Below are 8,814 nucleotides of genomic sequence, written 5' to 3'. Positions count from 1 at the left end.
TACGAGCTTATCGCCTACTGACCCAGATTTATCAATCTGAGACCAAAAACGGTCTGGTTTCCCCATACCAACCAATCAAAGCCTAATTTTAATTTCCCAACTTGCTCTAGTAAAATTAAACCTGGGTCTTATAGAAAACAGTTTGGATGAACCTGAGCGTGCTTGAAGTTTTCTCAACTCAGCTAAAGACAAAAGAGATGGGATAGTCTGGAGATGTACCAGTTATATGGGCTCCAGGAGTTGGTATTACTTGTTCTGATAAAGTTATAAATCTGTCTAATGACTGTAGCTAGGTTCTCATTAAGATAAATTGTTTCTATAAGAATAGGTAGACCGGCTCAATTACAGAAACGTGGAATCATCTCAGTCCTCTGGGGCTTTAATTACACAATTAGCAGGCTGAGCACTGACGAGGGAAGAGAGCTGAATGAACACGAGAGGAACTTTATATCCAATGTTTCACTGAATGGTCCAACTTTGTGTTTGGTTGGCCGCAGCAATACTAAGTAGATAGAGAAATAACGTATGCATTGGGTTATAGGAAACAAGAACACGTTGTTATTGTGGTTCAACGACTCTTCAAATCAGCATGGTCTAATCCTGAATCTATTCTTAAAGAGAAATCAGAGAATGACCTATTGCTTACAAAAAAATATATATGTTTATAGCATTTGTTGATCAGCCGCTCAGCCACGATTGGCTGAGCATAACTGTGCTCAGCCAATCGCGGCTGAGCACAGTTGTGACGCGGCGGAGGGGGGACGGGCGGCATCGACTCGGCCGTCCGTCCGAAGATGACGTTTGGCACAAGATGGCGGACGGCCCTCGACACGGATCAGGTAATGTATAATGCACCACACTTCCGGGTACACGGGTGGGGGGGGTGGGACACGGGGAACGGGGCGATTCACAGACATAACATACATTACAAAGTTGTATAACTTTGTAATGTGTGTTATTCTGTGAATAATTTCTGAGCGCCGCACTACCCCTTTAAGAGGTCAGAGAGGTCTGTGCTGACTGTCAGAGGAGATAGCCGTGATGTAGCTGTAAATTAACTCTTTGTTGTCCTGTTTTGGTGCCCCATCTCCCTCCACTCCTCCTCTCTCCATACACAATGATGAAGACGGGGGAGAGCTTCAAACTGCTTTTTTGTGATAAAAATGCAATTTTCGGCTAATAAACCCAATTACAAAGTTTCTTAAAATTGCCTGTACTATTGATTTCTGCAAAAAAAAATAAAAAATTAAACGACAGTGACACTTTAATTAGTGCTTGTACACTTTCATTTTAACAAAGCTTAAAGGGGTTATCCCAGGGTAGTTGGCAGTGGTTATAGCATTAGAGCTACATTTTACAGTATTTTTGATTTTTGCTTCCTTGTATCCCCCTGCTATTGTGTGCTGCCCGTCGGCAGATTCAGGACATAATAGTTTTCCTCCCCCTCTGGTAGCTGACACTATAGTCCCTTCTCTCTTCATCTGCAGAAGGAGCTCTCTCAGCTATTATACCATGAATCATCCTGAAAGGCTGGTAACAGCTGCTCAAAGTTATTTGCAGTGTTTCTAGCATTAAAGAAATGGCAAGTTTTTGGTTTCTCCTCCTTTGGCTAATCTGTGCAGCTGGGGTGAGCCTTGGACAGTCTCCTTCAGCCTCTGGCGGCTACTGCTTCAGGCTCTGCTCCTTCATTGACAACTTGAGCAAAAAACTATTTCTTCTGGCTGCTCTGCAGTAAAGATGTCTGGGTAGTGACCTAACTGTGGGAAGAGTGACTGAGCATGTGTGTCCTCTAATACTTAGCGCATTAGGTGGGCCAGCACATTGCTATACACAGTGGGCACCAGGGGAGATCTCCATTCATGTTTAGGTTCATTATACAACTTTCCCTATGCCTATCCTTGTGTACTGCTCTTTTATGGACACATTTATGACTAACTGGAGTTTTCCTCTCTAAATTTATTTTGGTTTATGGTCATATGGTATTCTCTGGTTGTATCTATATACAATTGTTTGGGGCAAACTGCCCAATAAAATTATTTCAGTTATATATAATATCTACTGCACAGAAGGTATAGGTCAAAGTGTTTTACACACTACATACTTTATGTGGATTTTTTTTCTGTGATAATTACCCATCATTTAAGGTCTAATTTGGTCTATTATAAGGTATCCTCACAGGACGGAGCACTAAGGAGGGAACTTTGAGATTTAATATGCTCACTGTTCACCCCTTGTAGGGTGCCATGCCATTTTGATCTCTGTGGGTATATATCTATATAGGTTTGACAGACTATTAGTTTATACTGGTATGTGGATTACATCTATATTTTTATGACATCTAACCACTATTCTATCGTCCCCTCTATTGTGTCTAGGTGATATATAATAATTAGTCACCGTCACTTACCGTCTTTTTACACCGTATTTGAGGGTTTAGAGTGACCATTCAGTTTGTTTAGTATTGGTGTTGACAACCTGAATGGGACTCAATTATGTGGTCTGTCGTTTTATATATAAATAGGTATGTGCCCTAAGCAATCGCCGTCCTGTAAAGGTACCAAATATATTATCATTTGTAGGTGGACGTTTGAGTAGAACACATGCACCAAACCTTATTATTGGTACTTGAGACTAGTAATGTATATCGATGTTACCGAGTGGAACGCATTGTTGGTCCAAGCCTCATTATAAGTACTGGTGACTAGCAAGACACATGTAGTTGTTATGTTGGGCCTCTGGTTACCTCCGGGGTTCCGATATTCTGCGCAAGCGCAGAGCTATATTGTCACTTCTGGGACCTGGCTATTTCGTGCATGAGCAGTATTACTGCATGAACGCCAATGCAGCCATATTATAGCATAGATGGAGATCTCCCTTGTAGCAGGTATGAGTTAAATATTCTATACATGTTCTACTAAGAAAATGATTATTATTTCATATATTTCGGCCTAATGGGGTGGTCTATTATGCTATACACTTAGTTTCTCTTCTTATAGTGGGCACCAGGTGGCGTTATACATACAAAGTAAGTACTGTATCATAACACTTTATTGGATCATTTTAACAGAATGTATATAGCATTAAGTGTTCATTTGTTATCATCTATACAATGAACATGATATTTATATGTGGAACAACAGCTTTAAAGACCATAGAATGAAACAATCAAAAACTTTCTAAATACCCATCCTGACCTAACTTCATAGCTGATCTATATAGTGTGTGAGCTATATATTTCTGCCCTGACCTCCATGCTCATGGCTTCTATACTCATACACTGCAATGTATAGCTACATCTTTGGTCAGAAACATGTTAAGGCAATTATTATGTAATTCTTAGGATGTTTAAAAAGAGTTGTCCAGTGAAAATGGTTTTCTTTTAAATCAACTGGTGTCTGTAATTATACAGATTTGTAATATACCTCTATTAAAAAGTCTTCCCATACTTATCAGCTGCTGTATGTCCTGCAGGAAATGTGGTTTTTTTTTTTTCAGCCTGACACAGCGCTCTCTGCTGACATCTCTGGCCGAGACAGGAACTGTCCAGAGCAAGAGAGATATTCTATGAGGATTCCCATAGGACACACTGATGGAACTCAACCTACCCACAAGAATGGAGCTTAACCACAGTACAATGTACCCTTTATTTTGCTGATGCGGGGAGATGGCATTCAGGGGGATAGGACTCCAGTAGTCATACACTGATGACCTAAGCATAGGCTACTACTGTCCTGTTCCTGGAAACCCCTTTAATGGGGGATGGGTTTGATAACGGTGCTGGGTTCACCTGTGAGAGTCCCCAGGATGACACATTGATAAATCTGCTCTATTATCTCATACCCATCCTAATTCTCCGAATGATAAAAACCAGCAAGTAATAGAGTAATAGAAAAGTAAACGCTTCCTTTAATTATTAAAAGCAGAGTTCAAAGTCAGAAATCATTATGAGAACGATTTCTCTCCACTGAACGCCTTAAAAATATAAAGTGGCTTCCATTAAAGTGCAATAAACTCTGAAAAGTGCAGTTCTGTATCGGTAGGCAGGATCCTCTCTATAAATAGCCCGGTAAATATGTGGTCTGGCTGCGCTCTGCTCTGTGACGTACGACATATGTAGCCAGATCTAGATAAATAATAATAATTATCGTAATGAGTCTAAGGAAAGACGTCCTCAGCCAATGCTAATCACATGCAAATTAGGCTCATGAATATGCAACAGAGTGCTGTGGACCATTATCCATCTCTGAATGAATAATGGTTCTTACAGAGTTTGTAAATATGGGTCAGTGCACTTGTGTGCAAGGAGGAGGGAGCAACTGCCTTTCGCCTGTTCGCCAAACGTCGTGTCCAAACATCTTCTATCACAAATATGTCTTCACAGATTGTCTTATTCATTCTCATTTAAAGCCCTACATCCTGCTCAACAAGCACCACAATCGGCTATCAGCTGTTCTATAGCCACATTTAAATGGCAATTCCATTATAGGAAGAAAATCATTCTTCACCACAAGGACCACAAAATGGCACAGTGTGAATTTTGGGAGCCAAATAAACCAGTGTGAAATGAATCCTAACCTCTATGAGTGCAATAATGGCGGCACTGGTGCATACAAAGATCACCCTACTATTACTACGATGGCAAAAAATAAATAAAAACCATATTAATGGATGTAATTCTTCACATATTTTGTGATCACTTATAAAGCTGTGACAACCCGTTAAAGGGGTTATCCAGCGTGGGGGCACTTTTTGGGGGGGACCACTCACCTCCCCGGTTCCAGCGGCGGGTCCCGCATCACGGCACTCCGGTCCCCGGCCGCTTCCTGGTGTCTGACGCCGCCTGAGACGCTACGTCTCAGGGCCGCTCAGCCACTCAAACGGATCCTGCCTCCTTCACTGAGTGGCTGAGCGGCCCTGAGACGTAGCGTCTCGGGCGACGTCAGACACCAGGAAGCGTCCGGGAACCGGGGACGGGAGCGCTGCGATGAGTGACCCGCCGCTGGAACCGGGGAGGTGAGTGGACGTCTTTTATTTTAGCCACCTCCTCCCCGGTCCCCCCCAAAATGTGCCCCCACACTGGATAACCCCTTTAAGGATTACACCGGTGTGTTTACCTTAGCATCACACCATAGTCACATAATAAGCATAGAGCCTGCATACAGATAGCATCTCCCCAGTGTGAAATGGCTGATAAGAGGGGGCAATGGATTGCATTTAAAGGAGCCCTTTCATTATAAATGTTGATGATCTGTCTTCAGGATAAGTAATCAATACCTGATCAGTGGATTGGCACCCTCACTGAGCAGCGGTTCGACAGAGGCTTCACAGCCAGATCTCCACTGTGAATGGAGATGGAAGCAGATGGTTTTCTTGATAATGTAGTGCCATTGCTTGCAGCTCCGGTTCTCTTTCGTAGGAGCTCAACTGCAGTAACCTAGCACAACTGCTACACAGTGACTGGAGCTGCTTCCAGGCCCGATCACAGCACAGATCCAGCTACAGCAGCTCTTACAGCTGATTAACCAGATATTGATGGTCTGTTGTCAAGTTAGGTAATCAATACATATAACTGGAGAAACCCTTTACACTCTATTCACACTAGCATCATTTTGTCAGCCTTTGAAGGATACACAATGAATATTACAAATGGAGGTCCTTTAATAGCAATTAGCATTTATTTTAAAACAACGGCCGTTATTTGCTATTAAATGGCAGCCATTGATTACATTTCAGCAGTGTGTGAACATAGCCTTTCTGTGTTTTCAGCTCACTACTGGTTTTGGTTACAAAATACTGAGCAAAAATATTGTGTGGGAACAAAACCTGAGGCTACATTCACACACAGTTAAATAATGGTAAAATACGGCTGTCATTTTGAGGTAAAAATACAGCTGTATTTCTAATATAATATTGTGCTCTATTGAAGTCAATGGTAATCTGGCTGGCAGTGCACACACACACCATATAGAATAACAACTGTAATTGAGAATGGACGTAAAACTAACAAACAGGCTCATTACTTACCATCTGCTTTTCTAAAATCGCATATTGCTTTTTTCTTCTTTTTTTTTTTACTATGACAGTATTTTAGTGTTATTTTACAGTGTGTGAACATAGCCTCAGAATTTTGCATGATATTTCTATACTCCTTCACAGCAGGTTTGGAAATGTCACAAAGCTGTTCAGACTGCATTTAGAGGTTGCAGAGAGACGGAAACAAAGATGCAAAAAACAGACATCACATTTTTAGGCTATGTTCACACAATGTATGGACAACGTCCTTTGTTTAATACACTGAATGAACAACGACCATTGTTTGCATTGACTTCAATATAACACATTTCCCTACAGCAAGAGCGGCCGTTGTTTTAACTAAACCCACAACAATGTTGTGTGAACATAGCCTAAGGCTGGGTTCACACAGCGTTTTTGCTGTCCATTTAACAGTTTCAAAATGGTTACTTTTATCATACACAAAAATGTGGTCAACCTCATTGCGTATGCTACAAAAAAGGAAAAAAAAAACGCATCCGTTGTCATTTGTTTTTTTTATAATGCAAGTCAATGAACAAACTGATCCAAAGGGATTGCACACAACTGCATCTATTTTTTCATCGTTTTTTTTCATACGTTAAATAGACTGCAAAAACACAGTGTGAACCCAGCCTTAGAGCCTCCACCTTCTTCAAAGATATTCACTTTACTATTTCCTAGCCCCGTATATAGAAAATTGCCCCTTCTTTTTTTTTTTTTACATAGTGAACTACACATAGTGGTCTACACAATAAGAGGGTAAGGCAGATTTACTATTACTGTCCTACATTTACACAGCATAAGGGTCCTTTCACATGGGCCGCTACGGGGCTGTGCAAGGACTCAAGTGAGCACAGATCAGCAAGATCAGCAGTGCCTTCACTGTATCGTTCATGCGGCCATTCAAATACATTGCTATGAGCCGCACAATCCATCTTTACACAGGGAGATGTGTGGCTGATGGTGATAAATTTTGAAGCTGCACATAAAGATGCTAACAGACGACGATTGGTTTTCCCGCTCCTTGGCTGATCGCTGACACTAATGCTATGTTTACACAGAGCGATAATTCGCCCGATCGAACGAATAATGATTTCAAAGTAACGATTTTTTTTTATAACAATCAGCGCTTAGATGGAACGATATATTGTAGAGAAAATTTGTTTTGCGATCGCTTAAGCCTATCTCGCACATAGGTAAAATCGGTGAACGACTGTTTACAAGGAATGATCTGCGAAATTTTTGCGAATGACGAACGACAATTTAAGAACATGTTCAAAGATCCAAATGAACGATTTCTTGCTCAGCGTTCGATCGTTCGCTGCGTTTACACGTACAATTATCGTTCGAATTCAATCGATATCGTGCAAATTCGCACAATAATCGTTCCGTGTAAACGCAGAATAGGGCTATGTTCACAATGCGTATGAATCCGTACGCAGGTCTTACGCTGCCGTACATGTGCGGCTGAAACTACGGGCGTGCGAAAAATCGACATGTGGCCGGATGCGTACGCACCGCGATCATACGCCCGCAGTACAGTTATGCTTCCTTAGCTTGTTTCGAAGCGATCTGAGGCAGGTCATTTACTTGGAAATCTTCGCCCAGCCCCGTAAACCACACAGAACCTTTTGGATCGAAAAATCAAGTTCAATTTGCCTGAAATAAGTACTCCGTACGGGACCGCATGGAAATCCACGGCCGTGAGTTTCAACATTTCCGTCCTCAAACAATGGACTTGTTCATTTTTCACGGCGCCGCATACGATCCGGCTGTAAGCGCATACATAGTGTGCACTGTGCGGGCGTATATCGTATACTTTCAAGCGAACGCATCAACCTCAAAACTACGTGCGTATATTCGCGGTTCACACTACGGCTGGATTCATACGCAGTGTGAACATAGCCTATGGTGCGTTTACACAGGCAGATTTATCTGACAGATTTTGGCTGTGTAAATGCACCATTACACGGGCTGATTATCGTCCAAATCAGAATTTCTAGCAACACTCTTGCTGATATTCGGCCTGTGTAAAAGGGGCTTTCAACTCGTTAAACAGGCAAAGACTGCATCAAATGTATGACAGTGGTGCACGCTGTGGGACATTTCCCATATTGTACATCTTACCTTATTTTAGACCATTGTTCTGCATCTATAGAATGCTACAGAGAATGAAGTCTGCTACATTGTGAGATTCCACCCCCGATTCTACACACTTTTTAAACGGTTTTTAAAATATATGTCTAAAACATAATAAATTTGGTGCGCAACATGTACTTTCGCTTTTTGTGTACAATTTGAATAAGAATTCCAGCAGATGTTACTTTATCTATTCATTTCCGTGAGGCACACATCCAGCGTCACATAGAAATGAATATGAATAAAGAAAGTGATTTTCAGTCCGCAGAATGTCCGACTGGTGGTAAGGTAATTACCAGTGCTATTAAAGTGCTATTAAGCTTGTACAGGTTACTCTGGGGGAGTAAAAAAACACAGTGCTGGATTAAAGGGGTAGTACAGAATAGGAAAAGCAAGGAAGTTATCTATCAGTAAACAGTGCCACCCCTGCTCATGGGTTGTAATTGGTATTGCACCTAAGAGCGGAGCGAAGATGCAACAGAACATGCATTCCGTGTGTCACTGTTTTTGGAAGAAAACAACCATTTTTTTTTACTCTACCGATTAGACCAAAAACTGTGAAAATAGCCGTAGCCTGAGTCTCACCTCAGATAATCCGGGTATGTAACCACGTGGGCCGTCAGCACAACACCGCCGCCCCTT

General features: G+C 41.7%; 1 protein-coding gene across 1 annotated transcript in view; it reads right to left on the bottom strand.

Moving 5' to 3' along the window:
• Positions 1-8,814, bottom strand: part of GRIP2 (glutamate receptor interacting protein 2) — a 257,423-nt gene that overhangs the window by 234,089 nt on the left and 14,520 nt on the right. The gene's annotated exons all lie outside the window — the stretch shown is intronic.

This window comes from Dendropsophus ebraccatus, chromosome 4 (genome assembly GCF_027789765.1).
Source record: "Dendropsophus ebraccatus isolate aDenEbr1 chromosome 4, aDenEbr1.pat, whole genome shotgun sequence".
NCBI lineage: Eukaryota > Metazoa > Chordata > Amphibia > Anura > Hylidae > Dendropsophus > Dendropsophus ebraccatus.
The sequence above is the reverse complement of the archived record's forward strand: the minus strand, read 5'-3'. Positions and strand labels throughout refer to the sequence as shown.